At 50.6% G+C, this 25451-nt stretch overlaps 2 long non-coding RNA genes across 4 annotated transcripts in view; one reads left to right on the forward strand and one right to left on the reverse strand.

The window, feature by feature from the left end:
• The window catches only part of LOC104975774 (uncharacterized), a 45158-nt gene extending 21199 nt beyond the window's left edge, over positions 1-23959 (forward strand). Inside the window, exons 2-5 of one of the 3 annotated variants that reach the window (XR_815210.4) lie at positions 9511-9631; positions 11397-12111; positions 21774-22091; positions 23268-23959. This is a non-coding gene — a long non-coding RNA (uncharacterized lncRNA). Of the gene's footprint in view, positions 1-9510; positions 12112-21773; positions 22092-23267 lie in introns of all 3 variants that reach the window. The other 2 variants (XR_001495000.3, XR_009492730.1) reach the window with 2 other exon arrangements.
• Positions 389-5803, reverse strand: LOC132343776 (uncharacterized). The gene is made up of 3 exons (XR_009492729.1): positions 5528-5803; positions 1749-1890; positions 389-754 (listed from the first exon to the last, which is right to left on the reverse strand). It is a non-coding gene; the product is annotated as an uncharacterized lncRNA (long non-coding RNA).
• Positions 23960-25451: the final 1492 nt, after the last annotated feature.

Genomic DNA, 25451 nt, shown 5'->3' on the forward strand with positions numbered 1-25451 from the left:
TCCATACACCTACCCCACAGACCGGCCAGCGCCTTGGGGCTTCTCACTGTCCACAGGCTGAGAGAAGGCTCATGAGCACGGACAGGCAAAAATGAGGCCCACGCGGTCATCCATGTTTAGCAAGGGAGCGGTCTTATGAATAATTCAGAGCTGCTACAGATCCACACAGCTTTCCCACATCGCCTGTTTACAGGGAGTGCTCCATAGATGTTTAGTGAATGACTGAATAAATTAACATACAAATGAGTATTCTGCAACGGGTTTTGGTATTTCCATTTGCACATCTGTTTGTTAAATGGTCTGAGGATCCACAGCCGCCCTCATAAAACAGTGAAGGCACGCACGGCCTGGAGACCACACACACCAGAGCTTACATGGCTCCCTGCTGTTCACCTGGCAGTGGAGACTGGGGGCCCGAGCCCTTCACCTGAAGCCCAGCAGCTTAGAGCCCCCAGGCTCCTGACACACATATTCTGTGCTGAATCTGGGTGGTTCCACCCTCATCCTGGGTTGTGACTGTCTCCCCTGGCCTTGGTCAGAACTGCAGATGGCATGGCCCCTGTGACGCTCACACCCTCCTTCCTGGGACCTGTGACCACACCATGTGTCACGTTTGCAGATGGTTACTCACCAGGATTCTTGGCCTCCTTCATCAATGGGATTCCATCAGAGACCAGACAAGAAATTTAGGCCAGTCTTTACCTGGGCCCTGGCCATGGGGCTTCCCTGGTGGCTCAGATGGTAAAGAATCCGCCTGCAATGCAGGAGACCTGGGTTCAATCCCTGGGTCAGGAAGATCCCCTGGAGGAGGGCATGGCAACCACTCCGGTATTCTTGCCTGGAGAATCCCATGGACAGAGGAGCCTGGTGGCTACAATCCATGGGGTCACAAACAGTCAGACCTGACTGAACACATGCACACAAGATATAGAGCTACCAGCCCACATTCAGTAAAGTCTTGGGAGATGCAGCTGGAAAAGTACTTTTGGAAATATACAGTCAAGATATCTCATGGCATGTTAAAAGAAAAATCTTAATATCAAAGCAAAGCAAAAAAAAAAAAAAAGCCCTTAAAGTGGCATCTGTATATCCATCAGCTACACAGATGAGGAGGTTGGAATTAGCTGGAGTCTGGAGGGAGGGTATTTCCTTCAATGTCAGTTCCTTCTCCCCAGGATTTAAATGTAGAAACTGTTCAGAGAACAGCTGAGTTGGGGTGAGACAGGAATAGTGCATCTCCAGCAGGCTCAGAGCCCACGTTGCCATCCAGTTCTGGCTCTGCCCTGCTCAGCTCTGTGGCTTTGAGCAAGTGACTTAACTTCTCTGTGCTTTGGTGTCCTTGTTCTCAAGTGTTGTTATGAAGATGGAAGGGATTTAAATATATCCATATGTATTGTTGGAGAAGGAAATGGCAACCCACTCCAGTATTCTTGGCTGGAGAATCCCATGGACAGAGGAGCCTGGCAGGCTATAGCCCATGGAGTGGCAGACAGAGGAGCCTGGTGGGCTACAGCCCATGGGTGGCAAAGAATCAGACACAGCTGAGCATGCATGCACACATATGTAACATGTTCAGAGTTTTGCCTGGAACAAGGCAAGTGTGTTGTGTACATGTGGGCTGTTCCTGTAGGGTCGTACGTAACAGGGCCTTCACACTGACTGGGTGATGCTGACTTCCCAACAGTCCTCCCCATCAAATGAGCCGGCAGGACCGGGTGAGGGGTGAACCCTGGGACCCGCTTTCTCACCTGAGGTTTTCTGTCTGGTACCTTCTGCCTGACTCAGCCCTTCTTGGGTCTCTCAGGAGCCGGTGGCCAGTGGGATTCTGTGAGCAGGTGAGGTCACTGCCTTCTTTCTCATGAACCAGGATTGCTGTTACAGATGGATAAACTTAAAAAAAAAACACATCTTATTTAGTGCTCAGTATTTAAAAATTATGCCAATTGCTTTAGTGGCTCAAGATCAGCCAAAGAAAAAAGGGGGAAAAATTTGCCTTTCAACAGAGTGATCCAAAAAGCTGAAATTCCCCCTTGCTCCACCCTGCACCCATAGGCTTATTTATGGCTTTCTTTTCGGAATTCCTTCCTTTGGTGGTGAAGACAGGCACGGCGCCTTTGAAGTGGGCCAGACATGTTTTCTGCATGTGTGAGCGGCTGTGGTCTCTGCAGGCCTGGTGCAGATAAACCGGTTTCCCTACGATTTCCAGCCATTGGTGAAGGATCCATGTCCTGCAGGACTGTGCAAACGATTTGATCATGGCGGACAAATAAGGGGGCTTCACACGCAGTCTCTCAGCCCCTGGGAGTGCTGGCCTTCAGGCCGCTGCAGGCTCTGTGGCCCAGGACCCGCTGCGCTGGCCCGCAGGCTCAGCATTGCTCTCTGTCCTGTCTGCATCAGAGTGGCCGCCGTGTCGGAAGCTGCTCTGCATCAGTTCCGTGTCGAGGAAGCAAGTCCCACAGCTCAGAGGAACGAGCACAGGGGCCGGGTCTCCACGTGTCAGCCTAGGTCCCAGACAGAGCGTCCACCTCGGGATTCCGTTCCCATTGCGGTGACGGGTTGGTCCTACTGAACTTTTGGCCTCGCCTTTCCTGCTTAGAGCAGAACCTATGATTCTGTAATTACATATCAATTAATGTGACAACTCACGGACCAAGTACAACCAACATGCAGGAGGCCCTTGGTAAACTTTACTGCCGTGACTCTCATGATCACATGTGGCTTTAAACAGGGATTTCAAAGGAGTTCCCTGGTGGCCTGTTGGTTAGGATCCAGACTCTCACTGCTTCAGCCTGTGGTCAGGAAACTGAGATCCTGCAAGCCACAGCCAAAAAGACTCAGAAAACCATGATTTCAGAGAAAAACAGCCTCTGAGATGGCATCAGCGATTCTCCTCTATGCAGTCTTGTCCAGGACTTTTCCTTTCTCTGAGTTAATATTCCTAACACTCTCCGGTCTGCACCCACTGAGGTCCCCATATCATGTCTCTCCTTCCCTACAAAGTCAATACCCAAGAAGTTGGCTTGGCTGACTTTTCCTAACTTTCCTTTAACCACCGACCCTCCACTGCAGTCTCCGCCACTAACAGCCACTGGAACCGTGGCTTCTTCCCACAGCCATGCCCTTGGGAAGCACATTGGCCCTTTACTGCTCCGGGTCATGTGGCCCCTTGGCTCTGTCTGCCCTGACCACTGTGATGTCCAGAAGGGTGGCCCCTGGACAGATAGTTATTGAACCAGGCAAATACATTGTTCATTTAATTATGTAGCACTTAAATTTAAAGCAGCTATCAAAAAACTGTTCAGTATGACTGCACCACTTGGGTGTGTGTATCTAGTGTTTTCAATTGCAAAGGCTATGAAATCTAAACACAGAGCAAGAATTTCTGATGAAAATCCAGCATCTGAAGGGAGATGTGCTGAAGGGTAAAACACACACCAAGTTTCTGCGATCTGTTTCGAAAAGAAGATCGTAAAATCTCCCAGTACAGTTTATATAGATTACATTTTGAGATCATAATATTTTGGCTGTGTGGGATTAAATGCAATTTATTATTAACATTTATTTCACCTGTTTGATTTTCTTTTTAATGTGGCTACTAAGTAGAACCTTTGTGGTTGGCATTTTATTTTGAGAACTTTTAAGATCTAGTCTCTTATTGTTTAGTTGTGAAGTTGTGTCCGACTCTTTGCGACTCCAGGGATAGCCCGCCAATCTCCTCTGTCCATGGAATTCTCCAGGCAGGAATACTGGAGTGGGTTGCCATGCCCTTCTCCAGGTGATCTTCCCCACCACCAGGGATTGAACCTGAAACTCTTATGTCTCCTGCATTGGCAGGTGGGTTCTTTACCACTAGGAATCCCCTTGTATTAATTATATATATACAATTAATATATTCTATTGAAATTTAAAACCATGACAGTAAAATTGTTCTGGTGAATGTCGAACTTGTACGAAAGTCCTGTCAACCAGATGTGGAATTTTGCTGGCATTTCCTGGGATAACAAGACTTCTGGATTCTCCTCCCCTCACAATGGAGCTTCTGCTCCATCCATCAGGATGGCCTGGACACTCCAATCAACTAAGGAAATAATCAGCACCATGCTCTCAGGGGATCTGTTGATTTCTGGTCCATTTGTTATTCATAACAGATCAGACGGTTTCCACCCATCTGGACAGGTTTTATTCATCAGTGTGTGTGTCACACGTGTGCACAGAAAAAAGACTTGCCAGGTTTCATTAAGCAGAGCCTTCAAGGAGCACATGAGATGCTTTGTTTCTTTTAGGAGAATACCTGGTGCGCACCGCCTTTGATCTGGGCACGAGATTAGTGGTGAGTCAGATGGACCCTTGTTAGTGCGGAGTCAGATGGAGCAACGTTCCGATGTCACAGGTGAAATTGCTGAGGCCGAGCTGCCCAGGAGTGACGTTAGTTCAATAACTTAAAGCCACATGTAGGAAGAGGGAAAGGCCTTCGCATTGAAAGCCTGTCCACGGTTTGCTGGACCAACGACAGGAGGTGAATTTCAGTTTGTCAATATTCTAAGTGTGCTTTGGGGCAAGACTCGTTGACTGGGCAAGAAAAAAGCATTATTTTACTCATGTACACGTCTCTGAAAAATTTCCTGAAGTTGGAATGAAAGAGGACAAGGTAGAGAGTGTTAAAGAAGTCGTTCAAAACAAAACAGGCCATGGTGCCCAGACCTGGACCTTAACCCAGGGAGGCATCAACTCTCCTTCAACCAGGGAATTCTTTCAGGCTGTGTCTGAGGGTATAACTGTGGACACACAGGTCCCAGGGGTGATGGGTGACCCACTGTAGGTGTGTTTCACTGAAGGAGCAACCCCTGTGCGACTGGGAAGGGGGCACGAGGTGGTGGCTGTTTCCTCGCTCATCAGATGGCCTAGGTCAAGCCAGAAGCCATGGGGCAGCTTACAGACCAGGGCAGCTCTGGGTCCCAGGCATCTCCTCGTCATCAGTGTCTCCTGCGGGTCACCCACGTGATCCCAGCTGGAGACGGTGATGCTGTCCCTGTCTGTCTCCCCAGCAGGGCCCTCTTCTCTCCCTGGGGCCCAGCCCTGCTGACCTCTGGCTGAGCACCAGCCCCAGAGGTGGCTCACTGGGCTCTGGGGCCCGTCTTGCAATTAACCCCAATTTCCAAAACAGCTCAAGTGGTCTGTGGCAGGAACACACCTTTGACGTTTCTGAGAAGAGTACTCTGGGGAGAAAGGCAGTGGGCTCTTCTCTGCCCCAGAGATAATGACAGGAGGCGAGAGTGTGCACTGGAGGCTGGTCCAGGGACATGCTGCTGGGGTGGGTGCCCGACCTTGGTCGCTGTAACTGAAGACCAGGGGGAGTCTGGCTCAGAGAATCTTGGAATCAGGTAGGCTGTCTCTTTACCACATGTATGGTGTTGCCGCTCGGCAGCTCCTGGCAGGAGACCAGATCTCAGAACAGTGATGGCCCTGGTTCAAGCCCCAACCCACCTGCTGCTGACAACTCTTGACCTCTGACAACCTACTTACTCACCTCAATTGAAATATGAGGGAAAGAGCAATTCCGGTGTTACTGGTTATTTGGATATTTAAGCCACATGATTTTTGTTTCAATGCCATGTAGTCCACAAAGTGTTACACAAATGTTCTCTTTGTTGATGTTCTTTAAAAGGGCTTTCCTGGTGGCTCAGATGGTAAAGAATCCGCCTGCAATGCAGGAGACCTGGGTCCAGTCCTTGGGTGGGGAAGATCCCCATGGAGAACGGAATGGTAATCCATTCCAGTATTCTTAAAATAGTAGAACAATGGGTTTCCACTTATCTGTCTCTAACAATGTTGTGGAAGGAAAGACATGGATGCATTGAAAGTCAAACCGCACTCAAAACAGCAGGTGAAAATCATCACCATTCCCTGGTGACCAGCCATTGAAGACACTAGGATTGATGTCACAGGCTTGTCTCTGCCTCATCTGAGGCAGGCCCAGTCTGGACCAGTGGGAACCTTCAGAGAGAAACAGGCAGGGACCAACACACACCGATCCTCATGTAAAAGGGAGAGAAACTCCCCAGCTCAAAGCCAGGGAAGCCAGGTCCTCAAGGCCTGCCCCACTCCCAAAAAGAAAGGATGGGATTTGTTATTTTAAAAGATATAAAGACCAAACTCAAGCAGGATCCTGCATGGAAGTTTCTACCAGGCTATGTTTCTCAAAGACTCCTTCTCACGATCATTTCAAATCGGCTGAATTCATAAAATTTTACTGTGCGGTGCTGACCTCCTCTCATTCAGAGGTGTTCTGAGCAGTCTGACACTTATCAGAGCGCTGTGATCTGAGAACGCAGGGCAGCGCTGTGGACTTTGGTGACTGCATTTGCAGACGAGGTCCAGTGAAAATCTATCCTGTTCTTGAAGGCCCACCTGCGTGGGGTGGGAGCACTTTTACCTCTGAAGGCAGGCCCAGTGGTGTCCCAGCTGGTGTGGTGATCGCAGGACAGCCTGGTCTGCACCAGGAGGGTGGGGAGAGGATGCAAGGACAGGTGGCAGGGGGTGGAAGCAATGACTCCAGAGGTTTGGGGGACAGCAGGGCCCCATGAGAGGCTCCCTGGAGCAGGCGGTCATGAGACAAGGAGGCTGCTGTTTCAGACATGTGGCCCCCTGCAATCTGGCACCCACCCCTCAGAACCACAGTTTGTAGGGCCACCTGGGGGCAGAGGCTGCTGTGGCCCCTCCCCCCCGGGAGGGGTTCTGACCCGTGTGGCCTGCGGCGGGCTGGGACGTCAGACAGGTGCTGGGGGTCAGGAAAGGGGTAGAGGTGATGCAGGGGGTGGGGGGTCATTCAGGAAGGTGCTAGGGGGTCAGACGGGTGGGGAGTGAGGCAGGGAGCAGGGGGGTCAGGCAAGGGGACTGATGCCCTGGGGAGTCGTGGGTCCTGAGGAGGCACCAGTCTCCCTTTCTGTCTCCAGTTATCCTGCTGAGGAGCTCTGCAGGGACATCAATGCCAGGCCAGCCCGAGGAGACACTCCAGAGACCCCCACACTTTGCGCACAGTAGGGTCTTCGTGGGCATTTATCCATCTGAGCTGTTTATTCCTACGTGGTGGATCCTATCTCACCCCGGCCATCCCAGTGGATAGGAATTGACTCCTTGTACCAGAAACGCTCATGGTTACCAGGTCCCCTGATCTTTTTCAGTCACTTGAGACACTTTTCGCTTTGTAATTTAAAAAGCCCACAAGTTCAGTTTAAAGAGCCTCTCAGCTGTGCAGGCGGGAGGAGCCCGGGGACCCCACCTGCTCACAGGCTCCTCAGGAGAGTTCGGACAAGAGGTGAGAACCCACGTTCAGGGAGGCTGAGAAAGCATCTTCCTTCTCCCCGGGGCTGGTGGAGGGGAGTAGAGCGGGGACCCTCTTTTCCTGGACCCCTGGTCTCCACTGCAGGTCAACATCAGCTCCTGGAGGTGACCTTGTTTCTAGTCAGGTGATTGCTGCCAGGAGCCCAGGAGCTGGCTCCCAGGTGGATGAAAGCTGGGCGGAGGGGGTGGAGGCTCCTCCGAGGTGCTGGGGGAGGGCAGGGTGGAGGAGGGCTAGGGTGGGAGGGCTGTGAGCCCAGGCTCCCTATGTGAGCAAATGTTACAGATTTGTGTGCAAATCACTGAGACCTTTTTCTTTTTTGGATTCTGATAATTATTTTTTTCTTAATCTATTTATTTTTAATTGAAGGATAATTACAATATCGTGTTGGTTTCTGCCATACAACATCACTGAGATTTTAACTATATGTATTTCTGCTGCTGCTGCTAAGTTGCTTCAGTCGTGTCCGACTCTGTGCAACCCCATAGACGGCAGCCCACCAGGCTCCCCCGTCCCTGGGATTCTCCAGGCAAGAACACTGGAGTGGGTTGCCATTTCCTTCTCCAATGCATGAAAGTGAAAAGTGAAAGTGAAGTCACTCAGTCGTGTCCGACTCTCAGCGACCCCATGGACTGCTGCCTACCAGGCTCCTCTGTCCATGGGATTGTCCAGGCAAGAGTACTGGAGTGGGTTGCCATTGCCTTCTCCGATGTATTTCAGCAGTTTGAGTTAAAAGATCAGACCAGAGGCTGGGCCTGCTAGTGTGAGTCAGCAGCTGGTGTTGCCCCAGTGGGTCAGATCGTTGGATTTGGAAGTGCATATATGGAGATCGCTAGACCTAACCCTTCACTGTTAGATGTGGTATGACCCAGGCGCAGGGAGGGGAACACGTCCTCAGATACAGCCTCCCCTGACTCCCTGCTCCCACGCCTGGCTTCCTCCTGCCAGGTCCTGCCCAGGCAGGCGGCCTCCTGCCAGAGTGATCAGCGATGCCTGGCATCGGGGTGGGGGTGGGGAGCCTTTGCTAGAAGCTGAGCTGGAAGAAGCGAGGGCGGGTCGTGCCCTGCTTCCAGGGAGGAGGTGGGGAGGCAAGAGCCTCTGCTTGTCCCCTTCTCTGTGGCCCCCGCCGGAAGCAGCAGGAGAGCTTTCAGCAGCCGTGGGGAAGTGCACATGGGCTGGCGCTTTGTGTCCTTTCCAGGACATTTGATTAGCTTCCTCAACTTTATATATAGTTTTCCAGGAACAGGCTGATGAGCTTCTCAACACAGGGATATTAATACCCCAAGCAAAGCACATGAAGGAAAACAGCCACCAGGGTGGGACCGTCGGGAGATGGGGAGGGGGAGGAAGAGAGGGACTCATGGCCATGGAGAGAAGGGACACAGGTACGCCAGGGCACCTGCTGTGGATTGCGAATGATCTGTTTTATAAGCAGCTTAGAATCCCAGGATTCTCTATAGCCCACAAGGTGACAGGAAAAGTTGCTTCTGATGATTGAATTTCATATAATGTCATAACTTTATATATTATTGTCTGATACTCAGTGGACAGGAATTTGAGCAAACATCAGGAGATGGTGAAGGACAGGGAATCCTGGCGTGCTGCGGGTCATGGGGTCACAAAGAGTCGGACGTGATTTAGTGACTGAACAGCAACATCTGATACTCAGCATATTGGGGTCAGCATGTGGGGACTACTTAGCAGTAGTTTCCACTCCCAGGTGGAGCAAGTGGTAAGGCACCCGCCTGCCAACGCAGGAGACATAAGAGCCTCAGGTTTGATCCCTGGGTTGGGAAGATCCCCCAGAGGAGTGCATGGCAACCCACTCCAGTGTTCTTGCCTGGAGAATCCCATGGATAGAGGAACCTGGTGGGCTACAGTCCATGGGGGTTGCAAAGACTTGGACATGACTGAAATGACTTAGCACAGCACAGTACCACTCACAGACAAGCTCCCCCCTCCCACCCCGCCCCTGCAGGTTGCTAACCCTCCATCATGGTGTTGAGAGAACCCGAGACGGAGCCTCAGCTCAGCCCGTGCAGAGGCAGAGCCATCCCTGGAGGGTAGGGCACTGTTTTAGGAAGACAATCTGGGGGCAGCTCCACAGTGGAAAATCCCTGGTTCTGTGAGCATCCAGGGTTAAAAAAAAAATGTGGACTTATTTCCTCTAGGAGGCATGAATGAAAAACACGACTTTTATTGCACAACTGGAAAACTAACCAACATGGAGCTAAGGAAGACTGTCTTTGCTTAACTGAGCTTGACAAGAAAACTATCAAGCCTCAGCTTTGGGTAAGCAGCTTCACTTTTATCCTGGGTGAAAACTTGAAAGTAGCAAGTGAGTTTGTTCTCAGGGACACCTGTCACACACACAGAGTGGACACCTCATGTATTTGTGTGTGTGTTTGAGTTTGAGCCCCTACAAATGGGATGGTGGGTGTGGAAGCTGGATGAGGCAGGAAGGTGGGGCCCTGGCTGTGTAGGGGACATGCAGGTTTGTGGGACCAGCTGGAGAGAGGAGGAAGGTCTGGGGCTGCGGGCTGGGAAGGTTTGGGTCCCACCCCCAGGGGTCACCCTACCCTGAGAAATACTCCATCGAGGGAGCAGGAGAAGTAAGGGAGCTGTGTCTTCTGGGGTTGCTGTAACTTGGGAGGCTGGGAGCCCAGGTGACAAAGCCCATGTGACGTGTGGTCCCTCCCCAGAAGTGCACTGCCTGGAGCGCTGTGGGGATGATCCAGAAGAGATGCCCTATGTAAGCCCAGGGCCAGGATGAGGGAAGCCGGGCCCAGCAGTGCTTATGTGTGTAGGGCCAGACTCCACACATGTGGACACAGTGCCCCATATTCTGTAGGGGAAAAAGTAGGGTCCTGACTGGAGATCTTATAGAATCCTTGTGGACCAGACCAGGGACTATTGCAACGACTAGGGGTTTGAGGAGGGTCAGAGACCAGGGTCCTCTCAGGATCGAGGTGGGTGAAGGTGCCCACACCACGGGAACCACAGGGCTACAGCCAGGAAATTGGCCCACCCAGTTGCCCTCCCAGCAGGACTGAAATGCCACGGAATCTCAGGAGGGGAGGGGGCCCAGACGGCAGGGGTCTCGAGGGAGCCGCTGGGTGAGTCAGGGGCCGAGACACACTGCGGGAGGCAGTGTTCCCCACCCTCCTGCCCCCATTCACCTGCTCGAAGGCTGGCAGGTGTGACCTTTTTTGTAATCAGGGTCAGTGCAGACGTTGTGAGTTGAGCTCACATGGGAGCAGGGTGAGCCTGGAGTCCAGACGCCGTGTCCTTGTCAGAGCAGGAGAGGACGTAGAGATGCGTGTGGAGGAGGCCGCCTGGCCGACGGAGGCGCAGATGGATGCCACACGCGCCGAGGACCACCTGGAAGGGGCAGGAAGGGTCCTCCCTGGAGCCTTCAGAGTGGGCACCGCCCTGGCCACACTCTGATCTAACTTGAGGCCTCCAAGGCTGGGAGAGAGTATATTTCAGTTGTTTTAAGCCCCTGGTTTGTGGTCGTTTATTCCAGCGGCCCCAGGAAATGAGACCGAGAGGTTTATAACACCCGACTCCTGCGGCCTCTAAGGTGTCAACAGATTTATATCCAGACACTCACACAAGGGGAGAGGAGTCCGGGCAGCCTGTTCCTCTCTGGAGGCTAAGGACCAAAATTCACCAAATAGCGGCACGTTGAGGATTGCAGGGCTGCGTGAGGCCCGGTGTGAGGGGGTGCTCGCTGACAGTGGGGGTTCTGGAGAGGAGCCAGGGTGTGGGGGCATGACCACCACTCGGTTGCTGAGAGCGGGTCTGCAGTGAGGCGACTGTGAAGCAAGGCTGTGACTGCGCCCCACCCCCCCAGTCTCCCTCTTGGCTGTTTCCCAGGGAGACCGTGCCCTGGGGGAGGGGGAGATGAGACTTCGGCGGGGTGGGGGAGGGTATGCGAGCCTGGCTGGGACTCACGTGCCACCACAATCCATCAGCCAGGGGAGGGGGTGTTGGGGTCAGGTCCCCCGACAGCCGGCCAGGTGTGTCTCTGAGTCTGTCCCACGTGTATGTCTAGTTCTCGACTCCATCGTCTGGACGGACACACTTGGCAGAATTCCCACATTGCTCCTCTGACACATGGAGCGACCCACAGGCTTTCGGGTGGGAAAGGCCGAGTGGAAGACTCCAGAACAGCCTCTGGGCGTCCCTGGAACTGCAGAGCTTGGGGCCACTACCAGGGATGTGAAGGTCAGAGTGGTGCAGCCTGCCGTATTTCCGCTTACCTTGCCTGTTCTGCCCGTGCAGAAGATGAGTGGGTTTGAGGGACCAACTGTGAATCACTGTGGACCCAGTCAGATGGTGGCTCAGTGCAGGGGCTACTTCAGGTGCGTGTTCTCCGTGTCCTCCAGTGTCTGGTGGTATGCAGTCACTAGGCTGGAGGGCGCTTTTCCCACTGTACCTGTTGGAAAGGACCGCGAGAAGCAGTTTGCCTCCCAGCAGGGCTGGTGACACACCTTCGGTGAACTGACCATCTGTCCCTCCGCCACTGTATGATCCATGGGGCCTGTGATCCACGGGGCTCATGCTGGTCTCTGCACCAAGCAGGGTAGTGCACTGGCCTAGGACATCATGGTAACTGATGACCTCACGCTAACCGGACTCCAGGGACTGAGCTGGAGAGAAACAACCCAGACTCCGATAAGACCTGTGTGTGGCAGAGAGTGGACGTTGATCTCACAGAAACTCTGTGGACATCTTAAGGGGCCCAGTGCTCCAAAACTTGTCAGAAGGTAAGTTTTGTATCTCACACTGCCTCTGCTAAGAAGAAAACACAAAGTCCAGTGGGCTTTCTTGGAGCTTGAAGGCAGCAAATAATTCCTTTGGCCACATCACTCTGACCTATTTGCTGAGTGACCCTCGAGGCAGCTGGTTTTGGTGGGTCTCTCGGCAAAAGAAGGTTCTGCAGCTGATGGCCATTTAACTGGAAATTTAGCAACAAGCGAGGGAGGTGGGAGCCTCGGGGAAACTGATAAGACGTGTCTGCCGTCTCCAAAGGCCACGAGGCAACCCTTTTCATGTTTTACCCCCTAAGCACATGTTCATGGAACTGGGATTGAGTAAACAGGCTTCTAAGATGAATTTGGAGATATTTCTTATCTGGATCCCTAAACAAACAAACTGACCAGCCAGCCAACCCCAGAACACTATAAGGGTTACAGGAGTCTTAGTTCCAGAGATCCTTAAGGCTAGAGCTTACAGAAAATTCACTGAGCACCATTAAGTGTGTCTATCTTTGTAGGGTAGGGGACTTGTACGTGTTTATATCATGGAGGGAGCACAGTCATGAGACCAGAAGCTTGGTGCTTTCATAAGAGCTCTGATCAAACTAGGAAATCTAAGTTCTCATCTGGGTGTTCCCAGAAGAGTCGCTTACTCACTCTCTCTAGTTCAAAACTTCCTCATCTGCAAAACAAATAGGCGGGTTCAGATCAGAGGAGAGATTAATCTCCCGATTCAGTCCCAATCAACTGGAGACCAGGGGGGCGTGGGGACAGATGTCTGCCTGGAGCTCGTAGTTTAATGAGAACCAGCTCTTCAGACCATGATCTCTGAGGCTCAACTTTGCCACTTGTCAGTTTTGTGTTTGAGTTCCCATTCCCTCAGTTTTAAAGTGGAAATGCTATAGTGTAATACCTCCGTGATGTGGAGCTCATACCAGTTAAACGGGTGTCTATCAGGTTCTGAGAACTGTGCCTGGCACCTGGCCAGAGTTCAGGAAACGTTAACCGTTGGTGTTAGAGTCAGCGACAGTGTTGCCATCATTTAGTCCCTGCTTCCTGTTCCCAGGCGCCATTCTGTGCTCTGATGGCAGAACCCGCTGCCTGCATTTTAGAAATACTGACTCCTGGTTCCAGAACTGGAGATTTTGGTTCCATGGATCCAGTTTGGGAACAGGGATCTGTATTTCTGCAAAGTTTTTCAGATTCATGATGACTGGGAGCCTTGTTTTGAAATCTAGGCTCTTGCCAACACATACATGTACACACACACACACACATGCAAACACACACACCTCAGGTAAACACTCCTACATTCACATCTGTGTAATAAAGTCTATTTAAAAACAGAGTTATAATTAGAAAATTCCTGAGTCTCACAATAAAACACTTCCTTATTTGTACCCGGCCTCTTCTACATGGTTGTGGTGGCCGAAAGTGCCCGGGTGAGGAAGCCCTGATTAAACTTCTTCATCTGACTTGCAAGAAGGCTTTGGGGAAAGACTCGCTTGGAGGAACGTAGGGGATGGTCGGCGTCTGGACACTACTGCTGGGTGATGGCACGTATCTGGCGCTTGGGACCAGTGGAACATACTCCCTCCGCCTTTCCCTCCAGATGTCAGAGGATGTGAGAGACAGCCCAACAGTGAGCCCTTGATCAGACTCTGGCCGATTAGAACCTGCAGCCCAGCAGGGCTCTCCGGTGTTTAGCGCAGATGTCCAGGTGTTTCACACTGCCCAACGGGCCTTCGGTCAAACAGGCCGTGGACCTTCTCGTCCTCTGCCCCTTACACACACGTGCCTTGGAGGCCCAGAATCAAGTGTGACAGCTGCACATGTGCGAGTGGGCATCCCAGAGTGGATGTGGTGGACACTGTCTGGCTTCCATGGAACCTGAATTAAGCAAACACCCTTCACATTCCTGCTAGGCTCTACTGAGCCTTCTCAAGGTTGCTGAAATTGAATTCAAAAGCCAAACACGTGCTCTGGCCGGGCTCATAGAGCAGCTGCCGATTGCAAACACATGGTTCAGCAATGCATGAGGTGCTCGGGGGTTTGGGGTTGCTGATTAAGTGGGATAATCACCAGAAACATCATTCAAATCCCTTGCCCTGTACACAAGCACATTTAAAAATTTTTCTTTCTTAAAAGCACCAAGTTAAAAAAAAAAAAAAAACTCAGATGAAAATGCTTAATGATCCTAAAGATGGAAGCTAAATTTTGGATTTGAATTTTACAGACATCAGTGGAAAATGCCACATAAAGCAGGATGCTGTGCACTTAGCTTGCTCTTGCAGCCTTGGGTGCAATTTCTGAAACAAGGGAGATTAAGATCCATGACCATAAAGAGTCTGATGAAGGTATCTTCGGGTCACAGGCAAGAAAGAAATCCAGCAGGAGACAATTCTGTTCCATCAGTCAGGGTTGCCTGTGGGTACCAGGTGCCGTCAAGCCACATGCTTGACTCAGAGAACAGTCTTGGGCATAGAGGGGGCCAGAGGAGGGGGTCACAACCTTGCATCCCCTCCAGAATCCTGGGTGGAAACACTTCATTACTGGCAAGTGTCCAAGTCCTTATCTTTGCCAAGTGACTCTCTGAGCAGGTCTGGTCTTAGCAGCACGGGGGAGGATGCTGTGGGTGGAGTTTGAACAAGGATGGTGGTCCCGCCACATGGAGGAAATGGAAATCTGCTGCACAGAGACCCTTGCTGATGACCAAGCCATTTCACCGTTGGGAATATTTTCTTTTGCTGTGTGCCACTAAGCTAACACCCAGCTGTGGGAAGTTGTACGGGTCAGATGGGCAGAGTGTGCCCAGTGCAGTTTGGAGGGCAAACAGTTTGCGTTACCTGTGCCCACAACTTTTTTGAAGTGACAGGGGTGTTGAACCCCACAGTGGGTCTGTCTGCCCAAGTTTCAGGGTTCCCAGTGAGGCCCTGGTTAGCAGCGAGGGCCACTCTGAATTAAAGCAGGGCACCACACGTGAGGATTTGTGTCCTGTTATGACCAACCTAGATAGCATATTCAAAAGCAGAGACATTACTTTGCCAACAAAGGTCCATCTAGTCAAGGCTATGGTTTTTCCAGTGGTCATGTATGGATGTGAAGAAAGCTGAGCACCGAAGAATTGATGCTTTTGAACTGTGGTGTTGGAGAAGACTCTTGAGAGTCCCTTGGACTGCAAGGAGATCCAACAAGTCCATTCTAAAGGAGATCAGTCCTGGGTGTTCTTTGGAAGGACTGATGCTAAAGCTGAAACTCCAATACTTTGGCCACCTCATGCGAAGAGTTGACTCATTGGAAAAGACTCTGATGCTGGAGGGATTGGGGGCAGGAGGAGAAGGGGACAACAGGGGATGAGATGTCTGGATGGCATCACTGACTCGATGGACATGAGTCTGAGTGAACTCTGGGAGTTGGTGATGGACAGGGAGGCCTGGTGTGCTGCGATTCATGGGGTCGCAAAGAGTTGGACACAACTGAGCGACTGAACTGATGCAGACGATTTTTTTTCACTTTGTTTCATTTCTCCCCGCCTCCAGTGCGAGAGTAGGGTCCATGGTAGCTCCTGGTTGTCCACAACAACGGGTTGTGGGTGGGCTCTGGGTTTACTGGCCTGTGGTGAACTGGCCCCTGGCTTGTGTGGTTCTCCCAGAGCCCTCTGCATCGCCATCATCTTTTATGTTTGCTAACATAAGATTACCCCACTGGAAAAGCCCCTGATGCTGGGAAAGATGGAGGGCAAAAGGAGAAGCAGGAGGCAGAGGATGAGACGGTTGGATAGCATCCACCAACTCAATGGACGTGAATTTGAGCAAACTCTGGGAGATAGAGAAGGACCGGGAAGCCAAGTGTGCTGCAGTCTATGGGTTTGCAAAAAGTCAGACATGACTGTTGAACAGCAACAACAAAAGTGTTCAGACTCTTGGTATTGCCTTTAGCTTTAGGTGAGAAAGATTGATCTCTGCTTGAGTGAGAGCAAGTTCTAGTGTTTCAGATCATCAGATTTTCAACGTCTGGTATCTTCTAATCACCTTGTAGTAGTGCATTTAATGATGGATTTATTGCATTTATTACAATCACGGACTGCTTCACAGTTACATCAGTAAACAGTGTTTCTACTCAAAGCTCTCCTGTAACTGCTGAGCAGTTGTGAACTTGCTCATCTTCCAGTCTCAGCACAGCGGGTCATGTACTCAGCAGTGATAGATGGTTCTAACTGCTTTTCTCCAAGTGTTTATTTCTGCATTTACTTACGCAGTAGGCATCTGTCTCCTGTGTATATGGCCTCTGTTCCAAATGTGCCAAACATGCCCCATCCAGTTCACATATGATCACTGCTCCCTGACATGTATGAGACCTCATGGTCCCAGGAGCTGTCAGATCCAGGGGGGACCCTTCATGTGCCCAGGACTTGGGGGGACTGGGTGCTGGTTATCAGCAACTTGGACTGCTTCCCTTGACCTCTGTGATATTTTGCTGTCCTTCTAACTCTGCTGACTCATCTCTTAAATGTCAGAATTTCTCAGAATTCAGCTCTTGGTCTTTTCCTCTCAAGCTGTTGCCCAGGCTGGGCCACCTCATCCTGTATGCCAATGACTCCTGCATCTTTCTCTCAAGGCTGACATTGTCCTGGAGACCTGCCCCCTGTCTCCACCCCCACCCCAAGGGGGTCTATCAGTCTCTGTCTGAGATTGATGTCAGCCCCCTGTGTTCTCAGGTTCTCTGAAAATTCCTCCTCCAGGAACTGTGTCCGTGTTGATCATGAGGGGGTCAGAGGTGTTCAAGATCAAACACTGAAGGTTAGTCTAATGTATTAGAGTGGATTTTCCCTGAAAAGCACAAATCTCTTACCTTGAAATCTTTCTGGAGTGACTGAGAAAGGGTGGCGTTAGGGCCACTTTCTTGGCAGGCCTTGGAGGGTGTTTGCCTCTCTGGGTGAACCATCCTGGGTGTCAGGGACCAGGAGAGTTTGGGAACCAGTCATATCTTATCCTGTTCCTGGTAGCTTGTCAGGCTGGGAGTGAGTGCACTGAGAAGATGGAGACGATGGGGTTCGAGGAGGGTCCCCACCCCTCAGCCCTAGGGCAACCGTTGCACATGGCGTTGGCTGCACAGAGTTCCCCGGCTGTGCTACATCCTGGGGTCTGTGCCCAAATCCACGAGGCTGCTGGAAACCCTCACTCATTCATTCATCAAATATAAGTGAAGGGGTGACCTGGCAACACCCCACCCCCTAGGCTTTTACCCGAAGGAACTGACACAGGGGCTCCAACAGGCATGTTCACAGCAGCCAGGAGACGCAAGCAGCCCAGATGCCCATTGATGGATGGATGGATAAATAAAATACGGTATACATATGCAATAGAGGGGTTTCCCAGGGAGCTCAGTGGTAAAGAACCCGCCTGCAGTTCAGGAGATGAGGGTTCGATCCCTGGGTTGGGAAGACCCCCTGGAGAAGGAAGTGGCAACCCACTCCAGTATTCTTTCCTGGAGAATCTCATGGTCAGAGGAGCCTGACGGGCTACAGTCCATGGGGTCACAAAGAGTCGGACATGACTGAGCATGCACACATATACGATGGAACATAATTCCACAGTACATAGAATGAAAACACAGATAAACCTTAACAACGTTATGCTCAGTGAAATAAACCAGAATCAAAACCACAAATAGGAGTCCACTTACATGAAATATTCAGAAGAGGCAAATTCATAGAGACAGAAAGTAGAGGTTTCCAGGGGCTGGGGGGAGAGAAGAGAGGGGAGTTATCACTGAAGGGGGACAGAGTTTCTGTCTGGGATGATGGGAATTTTGGAAACACATTGTGCTGATGGTTGCACAGTACTGTGAATGTAATTAATGGTTGAAACAGCTAATTATATATATATTTCACCAGAATAAAAAAATATGTAAATGGAGGGGTGACAGTTACCATTATGGTTCCTAGTGTGCTTCTGCACACCTGTGAGGGGGCGGTTCCGGGGCAGGAGTCAGGCCTGGTGGCACTGCAGCCTCCAAGTCCAGCCCCAAGGAGGATCTGGAGGTGGGTCTCAATGCTGAGCCGTGAGAGGCATCTTATTAATAATACGTGGAGAGAACTTTTTATTTCCCTGGGACTCAGGTGCCAAATTGGTAAGCCCCTTTTCACTCTACAAATGTGGGAGTTTACCCCTTCTTTTCGGAGAAGCCAATGGCACCCCACTCCAGTACCCTTGCCTGGACAATCCCATGGACGGAGGAGCCTGGTAGGCTGCAGTCCATGGGGTCGCTAAGAGTCAAACACGACTGAGTGTCTTCACTTTCACTTTTCACTTCTATGCATTGGAGAAGGAAATGGCAACCCACTCCAGTGTTCTTGCCTGGAGAATCCCAGGGATGGGGAGCCTGGTGAGCTGCTGTCTATGGGGTCGCACAGAGTTGGACACGACTGAAGCGACTTAGCAGCAGCAGCAGCATCCCTTCTTTGTGGAGGGGGCAGAGAGGCTGGCTGTGGGCTGTGTGAGTGTTCCCTGGTGACACGCTTTAGAGGGCCTGGCTGTGGAACGTGGTGTGGAGGACCCAGGACGCGTGTGGAAGCTGCACGTGGAAAATGGGGTGGAGGCGGCGGGGAGGCCTTGACTCTTGGTTCAGAGTGTGTGCTGGAGCCCAACAGGCTGAGGGTTCCTGAGCAGTGTGGATGGGAAAAGCTGACCTCCCGGGGGCAGGTGGATGCTTCCTGGGTAGGCTAGACTGTCCGGCAGCTCCCCGGAGGCCCACGTGACCCACTTGACTTCAGTGCGGGGCAGGCACTGGCATCCGCAGGTTGTAATTATGTTGATCATGATTCTTTTCCACCCCAGGCTCTCCTTTTTCTTCTTCATTTTTCTCCCCTTAAAAAAAAAAAAAAAAAAAAAAACACACACACACAGAAAAGCACTCCTCCCCGTTTCCTTCAAAGCTCTGTGGCATCTTCAGATCTGGGTACTTGAAAGCTAAGGCTGATCTTAATTTCCGATGGACGTAACGTGCGTTGGAAATTCTTTTCCACATCAAATTAAGTCTGTCTTGGACTGATTTCCTGGAAGTGTTTTTCATTAGAATAATAGTCCTCAGCTGAGAGATCAGAAGACCTGCTACCACAGAAGGGGAAACAGAAAAAGAGACAGGGTATCGTCAAGTGCGCCCCCCAGGAGGCACCCAGGGGACGTGGCCAGGGAGAAATGCTCCCATCTCCAGGCTGGTCCCCGGAAAGCGGCTCTGGGTCTGATGGGCTACCAGTAACTTCAGTAACAAAGCCTTTTTTTTTTTTTTTTCACTGAAAGCATAAAGAAGAGAGAAACTGAATTCAACCAGCCAACCCGCCAATCGAGTAGCCAAGTTCACTGTGCACCTACTGACTGCCCCCCCATCTGAGGTGCCAGGCATCTAACCATTAACAAGACAAAGTCTTGAACGAGAGTAAAACTCTCATGGGACTTGACTCGGGGACGAAGACAGAGCTCCTCCGTCTGTGGTGATTTCTTTCCTTGGTGGAAACATGCCCCTCTGTGCAATGCACACGCGCACACACTTGGCCTTGCCTACAAGGGTTCCAGGAGGGCGGAGGAAATCCTTGAGAAATTCTTTCTTCCTCCTCCCGTCTGAAACTTGACTTGTTTACTGCAGCCTGTTAACGGCCTTGAGAGTGTCTTTAATCCCTAGCCAGGGTCTTTAAATGTAATACATCAATAACAGGTAATTACTCACTTTGACCTCCTTGCTCTTTCCCTGTGCCCTGCAGGGTGAGCCTTGGAACTTCCAAGTCCTGTAGCAGATTCTTCCCATCAAAGTGTCAGAGCTCGGAAGGCGCACATCGGGGTACTGGTGCGCTGGCTTTAATCCATCCCCCACCCCCTCCTCTCATCCCAGCCTCGTGGTCACTGTCGGGGGCTGGCGTTCTACCTGCAGGTTTAAAGTCGGCACCACTGCAGGCCCAGACGAACTGGCCCCGTGCACCCACCTGCTGCCCCGAAGGGTTGTATGCGGCTGGTTAGTTGCTCCCAGCCTGTCAGGTTGTTCCAGTTTTGTATGTTCAGGAAAATCCTGTTAAGTTCAAAACTTCCTTTTGCCCCAAACGGATCTTTGCTCTGAGAGGCCTGAACACAATGGTCGGAGGAGCTCGCTCCTTGGTTTGGTGCCTGGAGCTCCTGTAGCAAGATTCCCAAGGCGGCAGGGTTTGTTTGTTCTGTTGCCAGCTCAGGGCTGGACGGCCTGGTCCCTGGCTCTGGTGAACTGCTGGATCAGCCCTGTCCTGAGGACAGCGTTGTGCGCCGTCTATGGGCGAGGATGTGTCTCCCCCACGGAAGCCATGTGCATAGCCTGCCTTCCCTTCCTGACACGTGGGAAAGTGAAAGTGTTGGTTGTTCAGTTGTGTCTGACTCTTTGTGACCCCATGGACTGTAGCCCACCAGGGGCCTTCATCCGTGAAATTCTTCAGGTAAGAATACTAGGGTGGATTGTCATTCCCTTCTCCAGGGAATCTTCCCGACCCAGCAATCGAACCCAGGTCTCCTGCGTTGCAGGCTGATTCTTTATGATCCGGGAAGCCCATACATGTGGGAATAGCCACACAAATGTTCTAACTTCATTGCTAAAGCATTGCATTAAATGCTGCAGGCTTGGTTCTCTGTTCAAATGACATCCTTACCGCCCACCCCAGGCTCCCTTGTGTGGATGAAGAGATGTCCCAGACATCAGCTGAGGCAGGGACACTAATGACCATAAATGCTGATCACTCAGAGAAGTGAAGTCATAGTGTACAGAGTCTTGTCAATACATCCTACCTGGGGCTCCCACAGAAGTGACATAAGCAGTGAATGAGGAACCCACTGGAGGCTTAAGGGTTGGCCCCACCAGGGCTTCCCTGGTGGCTCAGAAGGTAAAGAATCCTACTGCAATGCAGGAGACCTGGGTTCGATCCCTGGGTTGGGAAGATCCTCTGGAGGAAGGCATGGCAACCTACTCCAGTATTCTTGCCTGGAGAATCCCGTTGGACAGAGGAGCCTGGCAGGCTACAGTCCATGGGGTGGCAAAGAGTCAGACATGATTGAGCACAGCACAGCACAGAGTTAACTTGAGGGGAACACTGAACATATTTCCTGACACTGGAAGCAATACCTACGTTTCTAGACCCAAACAATCAAAACTGCACAATTGAATCCTGTGATGTTACTCAGACGGTTTCCGCACTTGCTAATGATAGAAACTCACTTTGAAGGTAGACACAACAAGGTCTTACAGGATGTTCTGGAGTTTCAGGGGGAGCTGTGACTAACAGAGTGGAAACTTTCACTTTTAAACCTGATTTCATCCTTAACCTTGCTGGTGACCTCTGGCCTCTCACCTACTCTTTTGGTGCCTGTTTCCCAGTGATTGTGATGGCTACGCCATATCAAAGGGGCCTCTACATGTCATGGAGACCTCACATGATAAGAAATATGTTTATACTGAAGAGTGCTGAGGACGTCAAACTCCGTCTCTACAGCATGTCCTGTATTTCAGTGGTCCCCAGCCTTTTTGGCACCAGAGACCAGTTTCATGGAAGACAATTTTTCCATGGACTGGGAGTTGAGGGGGGATGATTCAAGTGCATTACATTTATTGTGTACTTTATTTCTATTATTATTACTATTATTATTCTATTATTATTACAGCTCCATGTCACATCATCAGGCATTAGATCCGAGAGGTTGGGACCCCTGCTTTATTGTAATCAATGTGGTAAAAAGAAAAGTCATTTTTTGGATGTTATGGAGCTCCACATGCTTCTGGGCTGAAGCCCACTTTCCACAAGCTGACCATCAGCTCCCTAGCGTGCCCTGTCCAGTCAAAGACAAGCATCCCGAGAGGCACTGGGGGCATTCCATGGGAACGATGACCAGTAGTCTCTTCTGCCCATCACAGAATCTTCTGTAATTTTTTCCAGCAGAAATTAAAATAAAAGAGGATCTCCCTGGAGTGCCTGGCAGATGGTAAGTGCTCAGTAAACACTATTTATCACCATATCATTGTTGGGTTTTTTTGCCCAAGTCCCGGGCAGAGGAACAGCTGGTGGTTGATGTGAGGAACTCCTGGACCAAAGACGCGACCACCATTTTTTCCTTTCCTTTGGAAATAGACAGATCAAGCCACCAACATTCATTTCTCACAGATCAGTGCTTTTTATGTTAGGAAATCTTTTCTCTGATGTGCACACAAAAATCCTCCTTTTCCTTGATCCCTTCCAATTCTCAGTTCCTCATGGAAGGAAAATTTCTATCTGACTCAAACTTGTAGTTAAGTGCAAGAAAAAACTAATGATGTTCCTCTGTTAAGGAAAGAACAATCTGTAAGTTTTAACTAAAATTCAAATGATAAAGTTTAGATTAATCATCTCAGCAAATAGAAGCCAAATATCCATTGCTCTGAGTAGTTGACTACTCAAACATTGAGACAAGAATAATGTAAATTAGAAGATTTAAATATATTAATATATTTCACTTGCCTTTATATATTTATCTGTTGTTGTTCAGTTGCTAAGTCATGTCCAGCTCTTTGTGACCCCCATGGACTGCAGCAAGCCAGGCTTCTCTGTCCTTCACCATCTCTCAGAGTTTGCTCAAACTCATGTCCATTGAGTCAGTGATGCAATCCAACCATCTCATCCTCTGTCGTCCCCTCCTCCTCCTGCCCTCAATCTTTCCCAGCATCGGGGTCTTTTCCAATAAGTCGGCTATTCACATCAAGTGGCCAAAGTATTGGAGCTTCAGCTTCAACATGGGTCCTTCCAATGAATATTCAGGGTTGATTTCCTTTGGGATAGACTGGGTTGATCTCCTTGCAGTTCAAGGGATTCTCGAGAGTCTTCTCCAGCACCACAGTTTGAAAGCATCTATTCTTTGGCCTTCAGCCTTCTTTATGGTCCTATTCTCACATATATTTACTTATTGTTAAAGGTTTTTTTTTTTTTTTGGACCATTTTTAAAGTGTTTACTGACTTTGTTACAATATTGCTTCTGTTTTCAGTTTTGGTTTTTGGCCGAGGCATGTGGGATCTAGTTCCCTGGCCAGGGTTAGAACCTGCACTGCCCGCACTGGGAGGTGGAGTCTTAGCCGCCGGACCAGCAGGAACATTCCGACTTACTTTTCTCTCTCTCTATTCTGTACAGGCAAGCCAAGCACTCAGGCAGGTGAGACTTGCCATGCCTGCCTGAGTCCTGTGTCCAGGGTTCGGAGCTATTTCTGTGTTTTGAAGCACTGTTGTTCCTGACAACTACGGTTCACAAATGACTTGTGTCCAGCCTTTCTCAGAAATCTAGCCCTGGTCACGGGGAGGCCGATCCGGAGGAGAGACGGAGCTTGAGAAAGTGTGGGCTCTGTGCAGAAACCACCGCAACCAAGAAACTCAGCCTGTGCTTCCCTCATCATCAGTTTATTCTGAAATAGACTACTGTTGACCATGACGGAAACTTCCTGCTACTAAAAGAAGTGACGTGTTTGTCTGAGGAGTGAAACAAAGCTGACCCAGCTGGGTGGCCTGGGGCAGTATTGACCATGACTGATGACGACTCAGCTTTTCACTGTCCCAGAGCAGCAGAATTGAGCCTTACCTGTAAGGTTTTTGCAACCACCTGAGAGGGTGGAGGAAAGGACTGCCCTGTCCCACTCCGGCCTAGCTGTTGGAGACCCATGGCCTGCCTCACTGTTCACACAGGCAAAGCCAAGGTCCCTCCCCAGTGACCTTAGGGGACGCTCTGAAACTGGGGAGATCCTAGAACAAACTGTAGGAGCCTGTAGGAATGACGCATAATCATACCTTATAACATTTAAAATGTGAGATAATTAAACTCTTCATAATCCACTTGTGGTTTAGGATGTATGTCTCCTATAAGAATATTCTAATAATGCTTTATACATGGAAAATGTTCACTAAACATCTTCCATCAAAATCTCGCACAGAAGATTCTCTGGGTCCATGTCTGAACTACAGCCCATCGCTATGCGTGTCAAGTGTGGATTTGTTTATGGGAGAGTCTGGGCTGCTGTGCGTACAGGAAGCAGGTGTGTGACTTGGTTTGGGGTGACTTAATGTCACCTCCTCACTGTACTCCACTGCGTATGAAGAATCACAGGATTAATTTTTGGGTGTGGACGAGGGCCGATGGGGGGTTGCTTTATTATGTTCACCCTAGCCTCTCCCCAAGGGACAGTGTGAGCACGTGCTGCAGCAGACGCCGGATGCCAAAAATGCATCCAGAAGTGCCCTGGGACTCTGCCGTCCCCCCCACAAAATTTGAGACAGCTCTGTATTCTTGGTGAATGGTGTTTATTTGCTGTTCCAGCTCCTCTTCTGGCCTCAGCTCCCTCTGCCTTTAGGGCTGTCTGTGTCACCCCTGTCTTGGTCTGCGGTGCTGAGCACAGAGCATCTGGTCACACAACTGCTTCTGGTGCCAACACACGTTTTGTCTCCCATTGCTGTTAACTCTGCAGTGAAGAGGGGAGGTTGGTGGGGAATGTCCTGGGTCTTTCAGGTCCTACTTTGGTTTCATAGTCCCTGTAATCCGAGCTCCCCAAACTGAGTGCTTGGGTGATGACTGTCGGATGATGGCTTTATCCTAACCGGTTACTGGACAGTCACGTTTGGAGGTGTGTTTATGCTGTGATTGAAACAGGGGTGCTTAGAAGACCCTGGGGGAGTCTTGCGTGGACAGGCGGTGCTCCTGCTGCTATGAGGTCAGCTCCATGTGATGCCTGCCCCCTGCCCAGAGACCCCTGGTGCAGCTGACCTGTGGTGGGAAACCCACAGCTCTGTGTGCATGAGCCACTGCTGCTGCCCGTCTGAAATAGCCACGGCTGTCATGGGGGCGGTGGGAGAGGGTGGTCATGACAGAAGAAGGGCGGGGGCTCCCCTAGTGAGGCCTCGAGGCTACGGAAGAGGCAGACTGTCCGGAGGTTCATGGTGGCAGCTCTGACTCCATCCACCGTGGGCTGGGGGATCCGAGAGGTGCTTGGAAGGCCTCACGTTCCTCTTATTTAAGAGGTGTGTGCTCACATTTCTGGTGCAGCTATTTATAAGCACACTCATGTCTCAGTCACCATGCTTATTAAAGGCACAAATACTTTACCTCTTAGCAAAGATGAAAATAGTTTTCACAGATTTCCTGGCAGGCAGCATCACAGCCTCGCCAACTCCTTTCATCTGCAGATTTCAGCCTCATAAAGTATTGATCTGGGGAACAGAGCTCGTTTCAGGGCCACATTCCCGAGAAACATAAAACCAGCTCCCCCAGGAATGGAGTGCCTGCCTCCACCCGAGGAGATCATGAATGTAAGCTAAGTTGTTCAGTCATGTC

This window comes from Bos taurus, chromosome 24 (genome assembly GCF_002263795.3).
Source record: "Bos taurus isolate L1 Dominette 01449 registration number 42190680 breed Hereford chromosome 24, ARS-UCD2.0, whole genome shotgun sequence".
NCBI lineage: Eukaryota > Metazoa > Chordata > Mammalia > Artiodactyla > Bovidae > Bos > Bos taurus.